The 23,887-nt window shown below is 39.5% G+C and overlaps 1 protein-coding gene across 2 annotated transcripts in view; it reads left to right on the top strand.

The window, feature by feature from the left end:
- Positions 1-23,887, top strand: part of SORBS1 (sorbin and SH3 domain containing 1) — a 129,942-nt gene that overhangs the window by 16,733 nt on the left and 89,322 nt on the right. The gene's annotated exons all lie outside the window — the stretch shown is intronic.

The raw sequence follows: 23,887 nt of genomic DNA, 5'->3' as shown, positions 1-23,887 counted from the left end.
AGGAAGGAAGGAAGGAAGGAAAAAAATATATATTTTCCTTTGCTATATTTCCAGTCTGAATTAGACCTGGCAGGATCCCTACAGGAGAGCCCTTTTAAGGATTATGTATTAATAAAAAAGCAACTAACTTACCTCTGTTCCTAAATGCTAAAGCTGTTGCACATAAAAAACAGAGGAACTCTGATCAACTATCACAGCCACCATTTTCTACTGTTGTCTGTGGACGCCCCCACAAAATGGAATAAACTGAGCCTGGTTTGTTCTCAGTCTTTTAAGACTGAGCACAAACTACTAGCAAAAGTGGCATTTGATCACAAGCCAAGGAGGCATTGAGAAATGTTTCCTCTTGTGCATTTGAGCATCCAAGAAGGGACAGGAAAGGAGAAAGGGAAAGAGGAAAGAAAAAGAAGGAAAGAGGCGAAGAGAGCAAAGGAAGGAAAAAGGAGGAAAGAGGGGAAGGAAAAAAGAAAAAGAATGAAGAGGGGAGGAAAAAAAGAAACGGGAAAAAGGAAGGAAGGAGATTATAATGAGAGAGAGGGAGGCTCTGAGGGAAGTCCTGCCTTAGCACTTGTCAAAAGGGGATCACATGACCATCAGAAATATGAATCAGTTGCCAAGCATCCAAATGTAAATCACGTGACCCTGGGGATGCTGCAGTGGTCATAAGTGTGGGAAATGGTCATAAGTCACTTTTTCAGTGCTGTTGTAACTTCGAACAGTCACTAAGCGAACTGTTATAACTCGAGGACTACCTGTACTTTATCACTTTTTTCCTTTTTTTTGGGTTATCAAGTTTTTGACACCTTTCTAGGCGACTGGTGGTACTCGCATGTTGCCATATCCTAAAAGTGGTACAATTGGTGAAAAGGTTGAAAAGCCCTGGTCTAGCTTATGTTTAAATTCATTACCACAGGGGCTTCCTGATCCTTTTGCTAACTGCCAAGGAGCTGGTTGGTCCATTTTCGAGATAGAGTGTGCCAGTGGACCAAGCTTGTCATAGTTTACAAGTTCCCATCTTCCTTCCCAGATTCTGGGATACCCTTTGTGAAAGCGGAAGGATTGATTAGAATCTGCTGGTGACCCTGCAAGTTCATGCAAGGGAGATTTTATAACAAGCAGAAGTTGTAAGGAAAATATGCATTTTGTGTTGGACCAAATGGGGGAGAGGGTAGGCTTTAGTTCTGTATTTAAAATTTCAGACAATTATGGTTAACCCACCAATACCAAAAGGGCACACTCACACTCAGGTCAAAGTACATGACATAGGAAATACAAAGCCTCAAACAGGAACAGGAAACAGCCTCAGCCCCAGAAGGTATAAAAACCCACCACTCCCATCTACATGTGGTCAGGTTTCCCAGAGCCATCTTTGTCTGGCTCCTCTCTTCAGTAAACTGCAACCTTCTTTCTAAAGCATTCTCCATTTTATTTATTCCCAGCTTAGACTGGACCCTGATGAAGATTTTTCTTTCAACAGATGGATGCTCCATTATTGGAGGTTTTTCAAGAAATAATTGGACATCCATTTGTCTGTGATGGCATAAGGACTTCTGCCTTGGGCAGGAGTTGGACTAGAAGATCTCCGAGGACTAGAAGATCTCCAAGGTAGAAGCAAACAAAGTCATAACTAGTAGACAGCATGGGTTTGTTAAAAACAGACCATGCCAAACTAATCTTATCTCATTGTTTGATAAAGTGACTAAACTAGTAGACCAGCGAAACAGTGTACTTAGATTTCAATAAGGCATTTGACAAAGTAGACCTCAACCTACTCCTTGGTAAGCTAGAATAAGGTGGAATAGACAACATCACCACCGGATGGATCTATAGCTGGCTGGCAAGCCATAACGAGTAGTCGTCAATGGCACTACATCCGCGGGGTACCCACCAGGTTCCGTCTTAGGCCCAGTACATTCAATATCTTCATCAATGAGTTAGATGAGGGAATTGAAGGGGAACTCATCAAATTTGCAGATGACATCAAACTGGTAGGAGTAGCCAACACCCCAGAAGTCAAGCTCAGGATTCAAGAAGATCTTGACAAACTGGAACAATGGGCCCAATCCAACAAAATGAGTTTTAATGTGGAAAAAAGCAAAGTTTTACATTTAGGCAGGAAAAATCAAAGTTATGAATACAGATTAGGTAACACTTGGCTCAAAAAAAGCAACTGTGAGAGGGACCTTAGAGTCCTAGTGGATGATCACTTGACTATGAGCCAGCAGTGTGCAGCAGCAGCCAAAAAAAGCTAATACAATCTTGGGTTGTATAAACAGAGGCATAGAATCAAGATCACATGAAGTATTAGTACCATTTTATAAAACCCTAGTAAGACCACACCTGGAATACTGCAACCAATTTTGGTCACCATACTACAACTGTAGCTGCATTTGTGTGGCCTTGGGATTCCTCTATAATGGTTTGTTTGGGTTTTACATGGCCAATTTAGTCCCACCCTTTGGGGAACATTACAGCAGTGCCCCGCCCCCATGGCCCTCAATGCCTTTTTTTTTTTTTAAAAAAAAGTGCTTTCTCTGTTCTAATATATGATAAGAGTTGCTGGGAGTCTGGTTGCATTAATTACTAAATTACAGTAGTCCTCATATAACAATCATTTGTTCAGCAACCATTTGAAATTATGACAGCACTGAACAAGCGGTACTTACAACCAGTTCTGGACGTTCCACTTGTCCCAGCACTCCTGTGCTCACATGGGTGCTGTCCCGCTCTCACACACATATATAACTAATACTTATTAACATTGCACTGCAACTCCCTTCACCAAAAACCCATAACTGTCCCAATTAAGTCCAGCCACAAGCAGACCAATGCTAGTTCACAGAGCAATGGCCAATGAGTCCACAAGGCATTTGAAAGTTTCTCAACCAAAATAAATCCACCAGGCAAAATTAAATCCACAATACCAGAGGGTTTATGAGGCAAGAAAAGTTCAGAGTTCACAAAGCACAGTCCAAGTCAAGGCACGGTGTCAATCCAAAATGAGGCAACAATCACAACGGCCAGAAAGCATAAAAAACCCACAGGAAACATATTCCCAGCATCGCTTCCATCTGTCTGCTGTGCTAAATAGCCAGCTCCTGCCTTTTCTGTGCCCTATGTGTTCTTGGATCAGGTGCAGAAGGCAGCTCCTCTTCCTCATCACTGACTGGCTACAGCTTGCATGCTTTCTCCACCTGAAGCCTCAGGGCTGTCTTGCTGCAGCTGTGCTTGAGCCAAATCTCTCTTAGATGGTAGCTTGGAGCCATTAACCAGCTTCCTTCCAGAGGTGCCTGGAACTGATTAATCTTCCCTCTAGCTGACATCTGAATATATATTTGGGGAAGTGGGTGCATGGGGGATGGGATAGAATAGAATAGAATAGAATAGAATAGAATAGAATAGAATAGAATAGAATAGAATAGAATAGAATAGAATAGAATAGAATAGAATAGAATGCAATGCAATGCAATGCAATGCAATGCAATACAATACAATACAATACAATACAATACAGCAGAGCTGGAAGGGACCTTGGAGGTCTTCTCTGATGCTTAGCAACTGGCTTGCACTTGGTACCATTGCAAATGAGTTTTGTCCCATTTTATGACTTTTCTTGCCACATTTGTTAAGTGAATCACTGCAGTTGTTAAATTAGTAACACGGTTGTTAAGTGAATCTGCTTTCCCCATTGAATTTGCGTGTCAGAAGGTCGCAAAAGGGGATCACATGACCATGAAACATTGCAACCATCATAAATATGAATCAGTTGCCAAGCATCCAAGAGTAAAACCTGTGACCCTGGGGTTGCTGCAACAGTCACAAGTGTGAAAAATGGTCATAAGCACTTTTTCCGGTGCCGATGTAACAGTCACTAAGTGAACTGTTGTAAGTTGAGGACTACCTGTACTTTATCACTTTTCCCCCGTTTTTTTGGTCATCAAGTTTTTGATACCTTGCTATACGACTCGTGGTACTTGAATATTGCCAGATCCTAAAAGTGGTACAATCTGTGAAAAAGTTGAAAAGCACTGAATTAATGGACCAGCAAAATATTGTGGACATAGTATACTTGGGTTTCAGTAAGGCATTTGACAAAGTAGACCACAATCTACTTCTTGGTAAGCTAGAAAAATGTGGGATAGACAACATCACCTCCAGATGGATTTGTAACTGGCTGACAAACCAGACTCAACATGTATTCCTTAATGCAGCTATATCAACATGAAGGGAAGTAAGCACTAGTTCTGTCTTAGGCTGAGTACTCTTCAATATCTTCATAAAGAATTTAGATGAGGGAATAGAAAGGGAACTCATCAGATTTGCAGATGACACTGTGCTGGCAGGAATAGCCAATACCCCAGAAGATAGGCTCAAGATCCAGTAGGATCTCAACAGACTTAAACGCTGTAAGCGTAAGGTCTTAAACTTCGGCAAGGAAAACCAAGTGTATAGGTACAGAATAGGTGGAAATTGGCTCAATAGCAGTATCTGCAAGAGGGATCCTGGAGTCTTAGTGGGCAATCACTTAAATATGAGCTAGGAGAGTACTGCAACCGCCAAAAATGCCAATACAATTCTAGGCTGCATTAACAGAGGTATAGAATCAAGATCCCATGAAGTGTTAGTACCACTTTATAATGCCTTAAATAAGACCACACTTGGAATATTGCATCTACTTTTGGTCAGCACAACATAAAAAAGATATTGAGACTCTGGAAAGAGTGCAGAGAAGGACAACAAAGATGATTAGAGGGCTGAGGCTAAAACATATGAAGAACGGTTGTAGGAATTGGGTATGGCTAGTCTAGTGAAAAGGAGGACTAGGCATGACATGATAACAGTTTCCAATATTTGAGGGGCTACCACAAAGAAGGGGGGGTGTCAACCTATTTTCCAAAGTACCAGAAGCAATGGATGGAAACTAATCAAGAGAGAAGCAACCTGGAACTAAGGAGAATTTTCCTGATAGTGAAAACAACTAGTGGAACAGCTTGCCTTCAGAAGTTGTGGGTGCTCCATCACTGGAGGCTTTTAGGAAGAGATTGGACCGCCATTTGTCTGAAATGGTATAGGGTCTGTTGCTTGAGCAGGGGTTGGACTGGAAGACCTCCAATGTCCCTTCCAACTCTGTAATTCTGTTCTGTTCTGAAGCCACTCTGTACTGCATCAAATAATTTGGAAGAAGCAATTCCACCCTTTTTACTGCCTTCTTTTTTTAAATAATATTTTATTAATTTTCCAATTTTACATTTTATTTAAAAAAGCAACGTGGTGGCTGGGTTAATCAATAGTTCAATAACAAAATCTTTAGTACAAATCTCAAGTTACAATATCAAATATTTCCTCTCTTTTTCCCTTATCATCTGCTATCTCATATTTAGGCTAACACAGTTCTTATTCTATCAACTCAGTAAAAACATCATTATTACATTTATCAATAACTTTTTAGCTTATCTTAATTACTTTTTACATTCAATCTTCATAAACAATCCATATCCTGTTACTAATTTTTTCCCAATTTTTAGTTTCCCATCAATATTCCAATTTAACCTTTGATATTTATAATTTTCAGGCTTTAGGTAACCAAGATTTCCCTTATCTCAATTCATAACACAATCTTAATATCCAAAATACACATTTTATCTATTTGAATATAATCTTGTTCTATTTCCTAAAAGTTATCTATTTCCCACCATATTAAATCATCTACTTAATAATACAATATCCCCTTTAATAAATCAAAACCATTATATATATATTGCCTGGGTTAATCAATAAATCAAACATATTCATAATTTTTTTCTTTTCTTTTTCTTTTCTTTTAGGTCTAATTTTTAAATATTAAACAGATAAAATTCTTATTTTCAACTAATTCCCAAATATTTTAAATCTAATGACCAAAATCCCCCTTATCTCAATTTCTCCTTTTAACCTTCTAATTAATAATATAAAATCCCCTCTAATAAATCAAAACCCCAATTTTCTTCAACGTAATTCTGGCTTTCTCCGTTTGCCAACTAGCCTCCCATATCAGTGCTTTTAGATCGTCAAATAAAATCTCCCTCTATTATTATATATGTTATTTGAAATAAAGGAGACCATTTAATTGCCATTTTTTTGGAAGGGCTAGCCCATTTGTATTCATTAAGTTCTCTCCCTATTATTTCAATTCCCCATGATTGCTCTGATATGTTTATCTTCCATTCAGTCTGTTCTTCTTTCTCAAATTTCTTCTGATTTATATAGAAAGTCTATTCCATTTTCAGTGTTGTCACTCCCTTTTTTGGATTTTCCATTAACTGTATATGTTGGTCAATTGAGTCCTCTGTGTTAATATTTGATTGTTCCACTTCTTCTGTTATCTTCTGCGTTGTTAGTTCTTTGGTTGTAGTCAAAGTTTGGGTTTGTGTATCTAAGCTGGCATCTTGTTCTTTTACGTTAGGTCTTATTTTATCACAAGCTGAAGGAATGGTTTCGTGTATTGCTTTCAACATGGAAAGAATCTTTTCCTGGTCTTCATCCATATTCTTTTAATAAGGTGTAAAGTTGAGAAGTTTAAAATCAGATGTTAAAAATAATTTTATAACTAGGTATGGGACCTCTGTTTCACATGTTTATAGATAGTCTTTATAGTAGAAATCATTTGTCAAGCAAGATTTTTTATAGTCAAAGGTATTTCATCATCTCATATAGTAACCAATATTACACAAATAAACAGATAGGAAGGCAATTCCCCACATATAACTCTTTTTTTTTTTAAAAAATAAATCTTTATTTACATTTTGTGTTAAAAACACACCATACACCAACAAAGACAAAAAAAACATTTACAGTATACAAAAAACGAAGAAATCAAAAAATTGAAAACCATTTCAAAAATTTCACATTATATCTACTTCTAAACTAACAATTATACTCCACTCATTAAGTCTCTTATAACCATCCAACTCCAAAGCTTATTCATTAACAAAGACTATATCACTTCATTTTTGACCAACCTCCAAGCCACCCTCATTTCTTTAATCTTTTATCCATCCAAATATACCATTTATTCCATGATAGAAATGCTGGTGTCTCTTCTTTACCCTTCAACGTCTTGGTCAAACCCCACATATAACTCTGAAAATCATTAAAGGTTTACATTCATAGTTTAAGTAGGCCAGTTATGCCACCCAGCTGTTCTCTTTACAGCTGAGTTTCTCACAGGTGGTGCCAAGGTCAAAAGAGTCTTATCTAAAGTCTGGCCTTCGAGCCAAGTCTCTTTTAGGAAATAAGTTGTAATACCAAACGTTGCCACAAGATGTCACTGATGCTGTTTAAAGTTTTTTAGGTCCAAAATTTTTATAATTCTTTTTCCAATTTTATTTCTTTTTTGTAGATAAAAGCAAAGTCTCCAATAAAAATAGGAAAATTTTTGATCCCCAAGTTTCAGGAACATATAAGTCCAATTAGATTAAAATTGTTCTTTTAGTGCTTTAATTCCCCTGGGGAGTCAGTCACTGCTATTCTTAGAGGGTGGGATAGAAATTCCCTTCCCTGTCTCTTCACAGGGGGAAAGATACTTCGGACAGCTTTTACAGAAAAAGAAAATACTTAAGGTAAAGAGAAGATTGGATCTCACCCTGTTTCATCCACATTGCTTTCGAAGTGCTTGGTGGTGAGTTTGACTTCGGCTGTCTGCAGCCTAGTGATGAGTCATATTACTATGGCCGGTCTTTCCTCCGCCGGTTTGGAGGGCTGCCCCGGATCAAGCAGAAGGGCTGCCATCCTCCTGCGATCAAGTGGGGGTCCCCTCCTTGTTCGTCACCCCTACTTTCAACCCTTTCCAGGGTCCCCCAGAGGAGCGAAACTGAACGCAGAAAATGGAGCTCACCTTCCAGGGGCCGTAGCGGCCGCGATGGCAAACCAGAAGTCCCTTTTTACTGCCTTCTGAGGGCCATGGGCTACATGGCTGGTGATATCATGAGACTGCCATAGGCAGAGCCGTGATTACAACCTGTTTTTAAGGCAGGCATGTCAAACTCACCCTAACCTATTGAAGGATCTTGACTGCTCTGCCTAGACAAGTTGTCAGATGAAGATAGTCACATAACTAAGCAATTGATTTTATTAAACAAAACCTGAAAGATATGCACATCCAAGCTCAATTGTTTATAAAATCCATTCCAGGAAAACCATTGAGTTTACTAGGCTGTGTGTGTGTGTGTTTAAGCACAATAATTTATATTAGGGGGTCACAGCACCAGTGTTTAAGGCCAGGGTGTTAAACTCGGAACATCACGTGACGTGTTGTGATGTATCGCGACTTTCCCCATTGCCGGCAATGGGGTGGATGCAGTTTCATTGTGACGCATCCGGCCTGCGGGTCGGCAGTTTGACTTGCCTGTTGTAGGGTCTTAAACTGTTGGAGGAGTTTAAATAGGAATCTTAATAGGCCTATCTTTCCCCTTAAAATTCCAAAAGGCAAAATTACCTTGTTTGGAAGAGCTGTGGGAATGGCCCACCCTTCACTTGTTGATTGAGTCTTTTGGCTCAGTGTAGGACAATAAAATAATAATCATTTGACCTTAAAGTGCAATAACCTCCTCAGCTGCCTTGCCAGACGGAATAAATAAAATACTGTAAAATATAAATAAAATATATCCCTGTCCCAACTATGCATGCACAGACACTCTCCATCCTCTTTAATTGACCTCTCAGTTCTTTTCCTTTTCTAACCATTTCTGGAGAGAACATTTCTGCGGCTTGGGAACTTTCTTGGGTAAAGATCCAATATCCAAGATCAAAGGAAGATCTTATATTTGTAGGAATGGTGGAACTTCACTTTTTTGTTTATTTGAACTCTGTTTTAATTTGACATTGAATAAAATGTGCTTAATTGTTTGCATTTGACGGCTCTGTTTTGCCTCAAGTTTATCATGCCTTAAATAACATTCCTTGGCTTAAGGCTGCAGTGAACATTTTATTCCATGTATGGACTTAGCCTTCAGTGCTTTTTCCCTTAGAGGCAATTTGTGTATTGGGACTTTAGCATGTCCATGTTGAAGAGGTAGTTGAACCAACTTTGCATGTGAGACATTCTTGGTTAAGACAGGCATTTCCTCTACTGTGGATTTGATAAATCTAAAATCTAGGCTTCTACCCCCAAGTCAAAAAGTTATTTTTTTATGGAAGTGGTATCTCAAACTGGATAATTATAAACAGAACTGATTCTTAGATTCCTTCCTTCCTTCCTTCCTTCCTTCCTTCCTTCCTTCCTTCCTTCCTTCCTTCCTTCCTTCCTTCCTTCCTTCCTTCCTCTCAGTCTCTGCAGAATTAGCCTGTCAATGAATAGCACTCTAGAAAGATCTATTACTGTCCCAATAAGAGTGTTCTAGCTTGGATGATGAAATGAGTGTAGGCCTTCCATTGAGCATGCAAAAGGGGATTGCCATTGCCCATAGTAGGATGAAAACTCTAATGATACATTATTTAGCAAAATGAGGAGTTGAAAAAAGTTTGTTTCTCCTTGGCTCTATTTTGGAGTATTTTGTTCCTGGGGAGCTGTTTGGCTTTTGTTTGTTTTGTTTTGTTTCACTGGTTGAAGTGAAATGTTGGATTTAAATTCTTTAGTTATCGCTCTGTTTGCTGAGTCTGTTGTATTGGAAAGTTAGGCAAACAATGGGTTTCTGATGTGTTCTGGGTGAAGGTTGAAAACGTATAGAGATCAGTCGATTTCTAGTTTTAAGTGAATGCAGTTTTCTCTATTATGTAGTTTAACAATAGAAAGCGAGTCAGTTAAATGGATTCATCCATACAGAGGTTTGTAGAATGATGCTTATTGAAGTCTCAATAAGGACATTGATGGGAAAATCTGTCCTTCAATCTATTGAAGGACCCTGACTGCTCTTCCTAGACAAGTTGGCAGATGAACATAGTCACATAACTGAGCAATTGATTTCATCAAACAAAATCTGAAAGATATGCACACCCAAGCTCAATTGTTTTAAAAATCCATTCCAGGAAAACCATTGAGTTTACTAGGCTGTGTGTATGTATGTTTTAAGCACAATAATTTATATTAAGGGGTCACAGCACCAGTGTTTAAGGCTGGGGTGTCAAACTAGCAACATCACGTAACTTGTTGTGACATATCATGACTTTTTTGCCATTGCTGTGAATGGGGTGGGTGTGGTTTCGCTATGATGCATCTGGCCCGCAGGCCGGCAATTTGACCCCCCTGGTTTAAGACAGTCCAAGACAGTACACAGCCATGGATCTGAATGAGTGCTTTTAAATGAATTGCTCTCTCTCTTCTCTCTGACCAATCTACCTTGTAGTGTTGATGTTTGGAAGTAAATACAGAGAGAACTCCAGGATCGTGGCCTTCAAGAGCAAGATATTGTGAGGACTAGGAAGATCTGGGAACAGAGATGTGTTTCTTGAGCCTTATCATTAGTACTTACAGCTTTTCTTTATCTGCAGTTACAGCTTTTCTGTATCTGCAATTAGACTAGTCACTAGCGGCTTATTCAGAGAATGGTATTCCTTGAATCTCTGTCTGCTGGCCTTTGCCTTCAAGCATCTATGTGGATCAAGCCAACAAATATAAATGTATTTCTAAAGAAAAGTAATAACTCTGCAGTTCTACAGTTCAAATGAAGGAAGCTCAGGTTGGACACTAGCTCATTCCAATATTCAGTTTCATTTCCTTTGACATACATTAAACTTCCTCTGAAAAGGTTTGGATCCCACTTGGAGCTTAAGTGAAGGAACAAACTTCTTTGTTCCTTGTTTCCATGTAGAAGCAAAATATTAATATTAGACATTTTATTCTGAACTGTGGCAAATTTTAATAGCGAGATAAAATTAGTAGCTTTTGAGAACAAGTCTTTTTTGTTATAATATTTTATTAGTTTTCTAATGTTACAATTAAACATTTAAAAAGCAATGTGGTGACTGGATAATCAATAATTCAATAACATACATAAATCTTTAGCACAAATCTCAAGTTACAACATCAGATATTTCCTCTCTTTTTCCCTTAATATCTACTATCTCCTATTGGGCTAATATAGTTATTATTATTATCAACTAAGTAAAACCATTTTTGTTACATTTATCAATAATTTTTAGCTTATACATATCTTAATTGTGTTTGCATTCAATCCTTATATACAATCAGTGTCCTGTTATTGAAATTTACATCCATATCCAAATTAACATTTGGTATATTTTAATTTCCAAGCTTTATGTGACCAGAGTTTCCCCTATCTCAACTTCTACATTTTTTCCTTTTTATAACAAAATTTAATATTCTAAATACACATCTTATCTATTTGCATATAATCTTATTCTATTTTCCAAAAGTTATCTATTTTTCACCATATTAAACCAAAAGTCTATTGATCTTATTACACATCTTACCTATTCAATTATAATGTTACTTTATTTTCTAAAAAATATCCATATTCAACCCTCTAATCCAGGGGTGTTAAACTGCCGGCCCCTGGGCCGGACGAGTCATCCGGAAGCCGTGCCCACCCCATTGCCAGCAATGGCAAAAACCGTCCTGATACATTGCGTGATGTCACGTGATGTCATGAGTTTGACATGTCTGCTCTAATCAGTAGTATGAAATCCCCTCGAATAAATCAAGACCCTAGTTTCTTTCAGCCTTACTCTGGCTTCTTCCTTTGCCAACTAACCTTCCATGTCAGTACTTTTGAATCCTCCAACAGTTCTCCTTGTGTTATTATATATATTATTTGAAATAAGAAAGACCATTTAATTACAGTTTTTTTGGAAGAACTAGCCCAATTGTATTCATGTAATCGCCTCCCTATTACTCCAGGTTTCCACAATTGTCCTGATAAGTTTATCTTCCATTCGATCTGTTCTTCTTCCTTTCCCTGAATTTTTTCTGGTTTATGTAAAAAAAAATTTCCATTTTCAATGTTGTCACTCCTTTTTCTGATTTTCCCATTGGCTGGATCTGTTGGTCAATTGGGTCCTCTGTCTTAGTATTTAGTTGTTCCACTTCTGAACCTTTCTGCATTGTTAGTTCTTTGGTTGTAGTCAGGATCTGGGTTTGTATATCTAAGTTGGCATCTTGTTCCTTTATGTTGCCTCTTATTTTGTTACACGCTGAAAGAATGGTTTTGTGTACCGATTTCAACATATAAAGGATTTTTTCCTGATCTTCATCCATATTCTTTTGATAATGTATTAAGTTGAAGATTTTAAAATCAAATATTAAAATAGTTTTTTGTTTTTTATAACTAGGTATGGGACATCTATTCCACGTGTTGTAGGTAGTCTTTATAGTGGAAATTGTTTGCCAAGTAAGAATTTATAGTCCAAAGTATTCCATCATCTCGTGTAATAACAAATGCTTCTCATGTAAAGAAATAGGAAAGCAATTTCCCACATCGAAATTATTAATTAAAATGCTGAAGACTATACAGCAGGGGTGTCAAACTCAATTTCATTGAGGGCCACATCAGCATTGCGGTTGCCCTCAGGGGGCCAGGTGGGTGTGGCCTGGGTGGGTGTGGCCTACTGTGTGGGCGTGGCTAGAGTGTGTATGGCCTACTGGGTGGGCGTGGCCAGCTCTACATCGTTCACATCAAGGGTGCCTATGGGGGCCCGGGCAGGAGTGGGACAGATCTGAGGGTCTCTAGCAGAAGGAGGGTCTCTGGGCCAGGGCCAAGGCAGTGGGGGCCGTTCCCTCACTGTTTCCAGGATGGCTTCGCGGGCCACATGAAACCACTTTGCGGGCCGGATCTGGCCCCCGGGCCTTGTGTTTGACATGTCTGCTATACAGCATCACACTTCATTCCTCACCACAGTTTGAGGTGAAACCATTGATTAGCATTTTTACATAACTTTCACATAATAGTCATATCTTGGTAACCAGAATATGAGTTATAACAAATGCTTTTCTGAAAGTAAGCTATATTGTGTCCTTAACATTGTCATAATCAAGAAATGAGACAAAGGTAGGTTGGAAAGACTTCTTTTTGCAGTTACATGGTGACTTCTAGTATCACAGCATGTTTTCAAGTTCTTCTGATCTGCTTTTGCTTCTTCCAAGTATTGGTGTCAGTCTGGCCAAGTTCCCTTTTCTCTATTTCTCCTGCAATCTTTTGTCGCCTCACATTCTCCAGACTATCTCACAGGAATTGGATAAAGGTTCAGCTGGACCATCAGCAGTTCCTTTCTGTCTAGGTTTTAAAAACCTTTACTTAAAGATTGAAACTTCTTCAAGTAAAAAGTTATTCATTGGCCATTTCTCTGTTAACTTCAAGCTGAAATTCTTTTTGGTCAACATGATTTTCGTAGAAGGATAAAGTCAAATTACAGTTGAATAGAACTACCTTTTTGTCAACATTATTCATTAGCATATTGTCAATGAACAGTATTTTGAATATGTCTAAAACACCTTTGTAATTGTTTGCATCCTTAGCTTACATACGCTTATCCTGTTGTCTTTCCAACTCTACGATCTATACTCTTTCTTGGTGATTCAATTTTTTTTGTATGAATACATTTTCATTGTGAGATTATCACAATGATATTGTATAACCAGACTGATTTCTTTTGCTGTCGTTACTGGAATTATTTGCATTTTTAGAACTTCTTACAAATTAATAGCTATCTCGTGCTTCTTCTCAAACTACTCCTGACATTGAATCTACTTAGCATTGGCTTTATTAAAATCTTCTTACTTGAAGACTAACAAATATTTTAGTTGACACTCAGCTTTACTTTTCTTAAGAATTGAGAACTTCAGCACTTTGCGAGACCACCTGCTGCCAATGTCAACCTCCCATCGCCCGGTTCGCTCCCACAGAGTCAGCCTCCTCAGGGTGCCGTCAGCCAGGCAATGCCGGCTGGTGACCCCCAGGGGAGAGCCTTCTCTGTGGGTGCACCAACCCTCTGGAACGAACTGCCCTCGGAGCTGCGGATAGCCCCTGACCTTCGGTCCTTCCGCCGTGACCTAAAGACCTGGTTATTCCAACAAGCGGGCGTGGACTGATCATGGTTTTTAAATTTGGTTTTTATTGGTTTAAATTGTTCTTATTTCTTATATTGTTTAATCCTCTTTTAATTTTTGTATTTATATCTTTTAACTTTTTATGTGAGCTGCCCTGAGTCCTCAGGGAGAAGGGCGGCATATAAATTTAATAAACCTTAAACCTTTATGGCCACTTTGCCTCTATTCTTAATATTGCCATGTTGTCTTATGAGAGTGGCATTAAGTGAAGAATAATTGTCTCTCTTGTATCTTTGTCCATGCTGATAAAGAAAAATTTCTCCTTCTCTAGAAGTCTAGTTGGGAAATTGCTTGAGACACCCTATTTGTTGGATGTTAAGGTAATTAAAAATGATTTTACCAAAAGAACCTACAGTATAGCTGTAAGCTTGCATATACAATACTGTAGAGCTCAATGTCTAAAATATTTTCCATTTGGGATTACTGGCAACAAAATGCATAAAGAAAAACCTCTTCAGACTATTGACTAAGGAGAATGAGTGATTTTCCAATATAAAATAATTATTTTTTTATGAGAATAAAACTACATAGTATATATTTCTGTTATATGGACAGTGACTGTAACAAAGAACTGAATGAATATTAACATAATAAATTCTGTCCCAAAAGGAGCTGCAATAGCATAACATAACACAGCACAGAATAACATAGCTTAATGCTACTTATTGGGACCCTGGAAGTGCATCTCCCGTTTAACAGTGCCTGATCTTGGAATAAAGTTTCTTCCGAGATTCAAACAGGGCCCTGCCTATTGGCATTTCAAAGGGGCCGGAAGACTTTGAAAAGGACCTTCCTTCCTTCCTTCCTTCCTTCCTTCCTTCCTTCCTTCCTTCCTTCCTTCCCTCCCTCCCTCCCTCCCTCCCTCCGTAATCTCTGCTCTTTTGTTTTTGTGTTTTCTGTTTCTCATTTTAAAATGTTTTTAACCATTTTTAAAACACAACATAAGAACCATTATTGTCTTTGAACACTGAATTCCTGAATCATCTGAACCCACTATTTTTCCCTTAAAAAGCTCATTGTTCTCCAATATATAAAATAATTTTAACTGAATTAATTGTAATTTAAATCTATGGAAATGAGATATGAAAACAGCCTTACATTAATATGTATGAACAAAAGCTTCCAATTCTTTATTCCATACCACTTCATACTCTTGGATATTTAATTTGACGTTTTCCTATTTTAGTCACAGTGTCTCAGGGTCATGTGAAGTGACCAAAACCTTCTGCAACCACCCAGCAAACGGGGGGGGGGGGAATAAAAACCAAACACCCCCCCACCCCACTCCCGCTGCCAATCCTCAACAGAAATGCTCACAACATTGAAAACCTCAGATAGGAGGAAGAGCACTGCTAGGTTCCTCGGCTGTGGCTTGGGGGACACTTTTTTCAGTGCCATGGTAACTTCAGTCACTAAGTGAACTGTTGTAAGTCAAGGACTACCTGTATGGTGGATTTTTTAATTTCCTGTAAACCGCCCTGAGTCCTCAGGGAATAGGGCGGTATATAAATGTGAATAAATAAATAAATAAATAAATACTTCATCACTTTTTTCTTTTTGGGGGGGTCATCAGGTTTTTGACATCTTGCTAGGCAACTGATCATATTCGGATATTGCCATATCCTAAAAGTGGTACAATGGGTGAAAAGGTTGAAAAGCCCTGTCCTAAATATTGGGACTCCTTGGGAATTGCATTCTATAAAATGTAGGAGGGACACACACACATACACACACACAAAAGCTGCTACATTTTTCAGGTAGATGATCTTCTGGTTATAAGGGTTTCCCAAAGAATATCTTCTGCAGATTGAAATAAAGGTAAAGGTAAAGGTTCCCCCGCACATGCGTGCTAGTCGTTTCCAACTCTAGGGGCTGGTGCTCATCTCCGTTTCAAAGCCGAAGAGCCAGCACTTGTCCGAGGACGTCTCCGTGGTCATGTGGCTGGCACGACTAGATGCCAAAGGCGCACGGAACGCTGTTACCTTCCCACCGGAGTGGTCCCTATTTTTCTACTTGCATTTTTTACGTGCTTTCGAACTGCTAGGTTGGCAGAAGCTGGGACGAGTAACAGGCGCTCACTCTGACCCACAAAACTGCCGACCTTCTGATCGACAAGCTCAGCGTCCTAATCCACTGAGCCACCGCATCCCTTGAAATAAACAGGCAGGTTAATAGTAGAAGAAGCAAGCCAGATAATCTGCTGCAAGATTCAGGACTTTCAAGATCAAAATAATCACCTTAAATTGTGCCCTGGAAACAACTAATTTGTGTAGTGTATAAGGCACCAGGTGGGAAACCAGGAGACCATGAGTTCTAGTCCCACATAACAACAACAACAACAGAGTTGTAGGTCATCTGGTCCAGGGCTTTTCAACCTTTTCACAGATTGTACCACTTTTAGGATATGACAATATCCACCAATGCTTAGCAATGTGTCAAAAACTTGATGACTAAAAAAAGGGGGATTTGGGGTTTTACTGATTAGATTGATTTGTTTTTATAGAAATGGCTAGTTTATACTATTATGGAAAAGTAAAAAGTTGAGGTTCAATGTTAATGCTTCATTCTACTGCAGTAGAGGAAATAAGGTCAATGTCTTTTCTTTTTTATTTCCCTTCTCCCCCTCACTTTTCCTTTTTCCTCTCCACTGTGTCCTACTATTTGTTTTTGTATTTTTATATTTTATTCCATAATCTAATAAAATGTTACAAACCATAAAAAAAGGAAAAAAAGTACCAGTTTTACTCCTCCTTTTATATCCTCTCCTTTCTCCCTCCTCCTCTTTCTTTTATATCCTCTCTTCTCTTTCCCTTCCTCCTTTTTTCTGCCGGGTGCCCTGGAAGCACCAGTCAACTAGAGCTACGTGCACACCAATCCTGGGCTCTCAGCAGAGCCCCAGCAACACACAGCTCCAGCTGACTCTTCCCCCAGGCCTTTCTGGCTCTGCCGCTGCTTCAACTCATCCACACTTTTTAACACTTTTTTTTACAGTGCTTTTCAACCCATTGTACATGTACCACCTGCCAGGTGCCGAAATACTACCAGTGGTACACATACCATGGGTTGAAAAGCTCTGATCTAGTCCAATCCCCTGCCCAAGCAGGAGACCTTACACCAGGGATAGGCAACCTTGGCTCTTTTATGACTCGTGGACTTCAACTCCCAGAATTCCATGAGTCATAAAAGAGCCAAGGAATGAGCTGAAGTGACCCAAGCCTGAGGGAGAGGCAGCTGCAGCTGCAGGACTGTCTGGGCTCGGCAGAAGCCCCAGGAGCTGGCAGGGCTCCAGCTGAATGGCTCCAGCTGATTGGCACTTCCAGAAGCAGCTCAGAGCTGGAGGTGAACTGAAGAAAAAGTGGGGGAGGAGAGGAGAGGCTATAAAAGGAGGTAGTTTGGGCAGGAAAGGGGAAAAAAAGACAACAGGGAAAGAAGGAGAGGTCATCTGGCAGGGAGGAAACAGGGACAGAGAAGCAGCAGCTGTTGCTGGAAGAAAAGGTCCACTGGTTCGTTTTCTCCAGCCAGGAGAATGCAATCAGCACTGATGAAATGAAAAGCCGGCATGTTGGAAAGAAGGTGGGTTTATTTACTTCTGGATCAGCTGGCAGCTTGATTGGGTTACCATAAGGATTTTTGTACAGTTTTTACAGTGTTTTGTAATTCAGAGGCTCCTTTGTGTGCTTTGATTATTGGAATATTTTAGCCTGTATTTTAGGCTAGCAATGAGTCCAAAGTGTTGACTTCCATAGGTTTAATCCCTTTAAACAAATGTAATTAGTTTTACCCCCTTATCTTGAGTCTGTCTATGGCTTTTAGAAAGTTTTCTTTAAAGGTAAAGTAAAGGTAAAGGTTCCCCCGCACATGCGTGCTAGTCGTTTCCGACTCTAGGGGCCGGTGCTCATCTCCGTTTCAAAGCCGAAGAGTCAGCACTTTTCTGAGCATGTCTCCGTGGTCATGTGGCAACCATGACTAGACGCCAAAGGCTCATGGAACACTGTTACCTTCCCACCGTAGGGGTCCCTATTTTTCTACTTGCATTTTTACGTTCTTTCATACTGCTAGGTTGGCAGAAGCTGGGACGAGCAACAGGTGCTCACTGCTTTACCTTTATCTTTAAAGGTAAACAGGTTTAATTTAAAGCTAAAGATTTTCACAATTGCCAGAGCCTTTCAGTCTTGAGTTGCAACATTATGACACCTGACATGCCTGAGGCAGCTTAAAGAACACCCCCCCACATACCCCGGAGTTTATGTGTTTCTTTATTTTGCAAGCTTTTCTTGCTTTGCACTTGATTCCTGTGTCTTTAAGGGTAGAGGGAAGGGATTGTGGGGGGTGCATTCTTACTACACTGTGGAAGGAGAGCTAAGAAGTGCCGACCAGCTAGCTCAGGGATCTACAAACGTAGCAATATTAAGACCTGTGGACTTCAACTCCCAGAATTTCTCAACCAGCCATGAGGGCTGAGGAATTCTGGGAGTTGAAGTCCACAAGTTTTAAAAGTGCCAAGTTTGAAGACCCCTGAGCTAGCTGGTAGTGGTGCATATTAATAAACATGGATAAATTCATCATATATTATCAGTGTAAAGGGAAAGTGATTCAACAAAGGAACAGCCACCAAAGAAATTAAAACTGGGAATTCTAAGCTAAATACCTATTGCATTCTCAATTCACTAAAGACAATAAACCAAATCTAAAGTGGGAATGATAAGAATACGTCAGCCTTCATGATCAGAGTGGAAACAGATATTCACTTCATACATAGCCACTCAATAATCACAGTTTTATTTATTGGGAGAGGATCCATTCAATAGCTACACAAAATATGTTTGGTTGAACATGATTCAGCCCACTTCCTGGATAAACTGACTTTACCAAGATTATTTTACAGTATGGGTTTTTCACTTTATATTTATTCTCAATTGCCTCCAAGGCAAAGGACATTTTTAAGCAGAGTGTCCTTGGTATCAGTCTCCAAACCGACACGAAATTATTGGCAAAAAAAATATATCTTTAAATTGGTTGGCTAAGAACAGAATCGCTTTCCAAACCAAAAAAATACCTTTCAGTGAATTTAATGCAATACCTAAGAAGGCCTGTTCTAGAGCAAGATTTGAATTGTTGGATTTCATAACCAAATATGGGCACTTCCATCACTTGCCACATCATGAGAGGATGTGTATAAGCAGTTCTTCAGCCACCAAAGATATTGCTCATGTTTTGGTTGATTGTCAACTGTATGCCCCTTTTGGGCTTAGAGATTTACTTGAAAGAACAATCCACTCAGAACTAAATTGCAGATTGTGTTATTTCTTCTTAAGCTCTAACATATAAGCAGAACTGCTAAGTTTATAGACAAGGCACTTCAGCTAAGAATCTGTTATATTGAACATTTCAAGTTATCATGCAAAGGTGATATATTTATCTGAACTTGAGTCTATGTCAGGGCTTTTCAACCTTTTCACCCATTTTACTATTAGGATATGGCAACATCCGAGTACCACCAGTTGCCTAGCAAGGTGTCAAAAACTTGATGACCAAAAAAAAAGGAAAAAAGTGATGAAGTACAGGTAGTCCTCGACTTAGAGCAGTTCACTTAGTGACTGTTCGAAGTTACAGTGGCACTGAAAAAAGTGCCCCCCAAGCCACAGCCGAGCAAGACACCTCTACACATGGACATCACCAGACAGCCAAAGATGGAGAAGCTTTATACAGTCATTAAAAACAAGACCAGGAGCTGACTGTGGCTCAAAGCATGAGCTACTCATTGCAAAATTTAGGCTTAAATTGAAGAAAGTAGGGAAAAGCACTAGGCCACTCAGATATGAACTAAATCATATCCCTGATGAATGTGCAACAGAGGTGACAAATAGATTTAAGGAATTAGATCTGATAGACAGAGTGCCTGAAGAATTATGGACGGAGGTTCACAACATTGTACAAGAGGTAGCAACTAAAGCCATCCCCCCAAAAAAAGAAATGCAAGAAAGCCAAATGGCTGTCTGAGGAAGCTTTGCAAATAGGTGAGGAAAGAAGGGAAGCGAAAGGCAAGGGAGAAAGAGAAAGATGCATCCAATTGAATGCAGAATTCCAGAGAATAGCTAGAAGAGATAAGAATGCCTTCTTAAATGAACAGTGCAAAGAAATAGAAGAAAACAATAGAATAGGGAGGACCAGAGATCTCTTCAAGAAAATTGGAGATATAAAGGGAACGTTTCATGCAAAGATGGGCATGATAAAGGACCCAAATGGCAGGGACCTAACAGAGGCAGAAGAGATTAAGAAGAGGTGGCAAAACTACACAGAAGATATATACAAGAAGGAGCTTAACGTCCCAGATAACTGCGATTCGGTGGTCACTGACCCCGAGCCAGATATCCTAGAATGTGAAGTGAAATGGGCCTTAGGAAATCTGAGCAACAACAAAGATAGTTGAGGTGGACTTCCGGTTTGCCTACAGCTGTAAAATGGACGTCTGGAGGACGGCTCCCGTCTTCCACATCCAGATTTGCATCGCTGGGGGGTCCTAGAGGGACCGAAGAGTCGCCCTGGAGGGGTGTCCAGACAGAAGGGGACTTTGCAGAAATGCGGGGGGGCAGCAACCCCCTCATTAGTGTCTGCATTCCCTTTGTACCGGCGGACGAATGACTGACCATAGGAATATGGCCAGCTCCTAAGCTGCAGACAGCTGAAGTCAAAGCTAATATAGTACTTTCCCTCCTGTGGAGAGGGAGGGGGAATTTAACCCTCCCCTTGGAAGGCGGCAAACAAATTCAGGGGTGTTTTTTTGGAAACAAAAAAAAAACATTTAAAGAAGAAATAACAAAAGAAAAGGACTCTTAAAGTACTTGGAGGACACCCAGTGGCTAAATTTGAAATTGCAATTCTGGGGATAAAGAGTAACCTTCAACACCAGGTCTACAATGGAAGATTTTCAAAAACAAATTCATGCTCTGTGGGAAATATCCTACCAGACTTATCAGCTGCTTTCTACAGCTGGCAATGAAATAAGAGCCTTTGGAAAAGAGTTAGAAAGTATTTCGATGAAACAAGCTCAAACTCAGACTGTGATTACAACTAATATCTTATTGGGACAGGACTCAATAGAAGAAATTGAACAATTAAATACATTGGCAGAAGAATTAAATAGTCAACAAATACAGGTTTCTAAAGATGGTGATGGAGAAAATATGGAAGGATGTTTACTTGGTCCAGGACAATTGTATCAAGAAGTGAAAATAATAAGATTTGGTGCTACTGGCAGATACTTTAATTCTTCAAAGGTGAAGATTGGAGGTCCACCTCAATATGATACAGTAATACAAGAATGTTTTGATGATCCGGAGGCAAAGAAGCGTAAAATGACATGGCAAAGTAAGAAAGTAAGAATAAGATTGAAGAAATATGAACATTTTTAAGAGGCCTGAAATAGGTAATATTAAAATAGACAGGATGGTACTGGGATTACAAGAATGATTTGATGAGTAGATAAAAATATTGATTACCCAACAAAAATAATAAAAATAAAAAACAAAATACAAATGTATGAATATTAACATTGAAATATTGAGTTTTTAAAAATGATATGGGTTAAGATGTATATATGCTAAGAATGATAGAATGTAGTTAGTATATTTGGATGCAGAGATATGAAGGATGTATTGAATGTTAAAATGGAACAAATTTTGGTTAATGTTTAATATGTGGAAACTATAAATGAGAAACAAGAATATTTTTATTTTATTGTCTTCCTTTTTCTTTTTTTCCTCTTCTTTTTCTTTTTTCTTTCTTTCCCCCCTTTGATCTTTTTTTTCTCCTTGCAATTTGTATTTTACTGACAGCTATTTTAAATATTGTAAAATTGATATAGATATGGAAATGATATACCGTATTTTCTGGCGTATAAGGCGACCCGGCGTATAAGACGACCCCCTACTTTTCATGTTAAATTATAGGGTTTGGGCTAATAACTCAATATTTCACTTCCTGGCACATAATCTGCATATTAACAACTCGTTAATAAATAAAAGAGGTAAACTTCGTGACCCTCCCAGCCCGTGCATAAAACAGAAATGAAAAGGCTTAAGCCTTTCCGTTCCCAAATACCAAGATTTCTCCCGAGTTTTGCGCGGTTAAACAAACGGCATTTGCGTATTAATGTTTCTCCATGGAGCACAAAATTCGCCCGAATTAAGGAAAGTGGGGAGCTAAAGAATCTGGGGCTACAGGGAATACCTCTGGCACGACAGGCAACCCTGGGAAACACGAGGACTGTAGCGGCACGCTCAGTTTGCACAATCCGATCCAGAAAGCGCCCGGAGGCTCCTTCGTTACTTCTAACTGCAGAACGTCTCCACGTCCCGCGTGCCTTGCCTTTTAAACCCCGCCCCCTTTTCCCCTTTAACGTTTCTCTGCTCCGCCTGCTCTGTGATTTGCCCAGCTTTGCTCCTTCCCCGCCAAATGGGCACCTCGCCTTCTTTTCTCTGAGCTCTCTCGCCTGGTGTGCTGCTGCTCTCAGTTCCGGGCAAGGGGCGCCAAGTGGCTGCAGACAAGAGGTGCTCCATCTCTCTTTCCCTCCCCTCCCGCCGCCCAAAACCCGAAGATTGATTGGCAGACTCACCACACTGAAAAGAGCGCCGCGCGCGCTGGAGACAATTCACGGGCAGCGGCAGTGCGCGAAGCCGAGGCGTGACCGGGCAAGCAATTCTTCTGGTCGGCGCAAGTCAGGCGGTGCCTCGGCGGGAGCAAAGGTGCTCCCTTCCTACGGTCGAGCGGGGCGCCTCTGGGGACTGCCTGCCCCTCCTCTCATCGGGGACCTGACGGCCAGCATTGGAGGCGCTAGCATGGCCAGTCCTAGAGAGAGCAACGGCGGCAGCTGCAGTAGCCGCCCCAGAAGCTGAGAGTTTGCCCTCCTTCGCCATTCGCGGTCAGCTGCTTTACCACGGGTCGCCATGCCTACCTCCACCCAGTGATCCCGCCGCCCAGCAGAAAAGAGAAAAGATCCGAGAGGTATTTTTCCGGCGTATAAGACGACTCGGCGTATAAGACGACCCCCCAACTTTTGAGGTGATTTTCATGGGTTAAAAAGTCGTCTTATACGCCGGAAAATACGGTAAATGAGAACTGGACTACATTATTAAGTATTGAAGAGAATTGTATAAAGGAAAAAGAGGTTATTTAGTAATATGAAATTGAAATCTTAAACGTTTTAATTTTAATATTAATGTAAAATTAAAGCTAGCAAAAATAGATAAGGTGTTTGATGTTTTAAAGATGGAATGTTAAAATATGAAATATATTAAAAGATCATGGATATACATTCAAAAAATAAAATAAAATAAACTATTAAGTGATTGATGGATAGCAATAAAAATATGTTAATTTAGATAAGAGATAATATATATCAAAGAAAAAAGAGGAAGCATTGGCTATAATAATGTGGAGATTTGTAATAATATGTATCTGTCTGAAATGGAACTATTGTAACTCGGACACCACGTTGCTTTTCAAAGATATTATTGTAAACATTGAAAAACTAATAAAATATTATATAAAAAACAAAGCTAGTGGAGGTGACAGTATTCCAGCTGAGCTATTCAAAAATCTTAGAAGACAATGCAGTAAAAAGTGCTACATTCAATTTGCCAGCAAATTTGGAAAACTCAACAGTGGCCACAGGATTGGAAAAGGTCAGTTTATATTCCAATTCCAAAGAAAGGCAATGCCAAATAATGTTCAAACTATCGCACCATTGCACTCATTTCACATGCTAGTAAAGTTATGCTTAAAATCGTACAAGCTAGACTCCAGCAGTATGTGGATCAAGAACTACCAGAATTACAGGTAGGATTTTGA

This window comes from Vipera berus, assembly GCF_964194415.1.
Source record: "Vipera berus genome assembly, chromosome: 5".
Lineage (NCBI taxonomy): Eukaryota > Metazoa > Chordata > Lepidosauria > Squamata > Viperidae > Vipera > Vipera berus.
The sequence above is the reverse complement of the archived record's forward strand: the minus strand, read 5'-3'. Positions and strand labels throughout refer to the sequence as shown.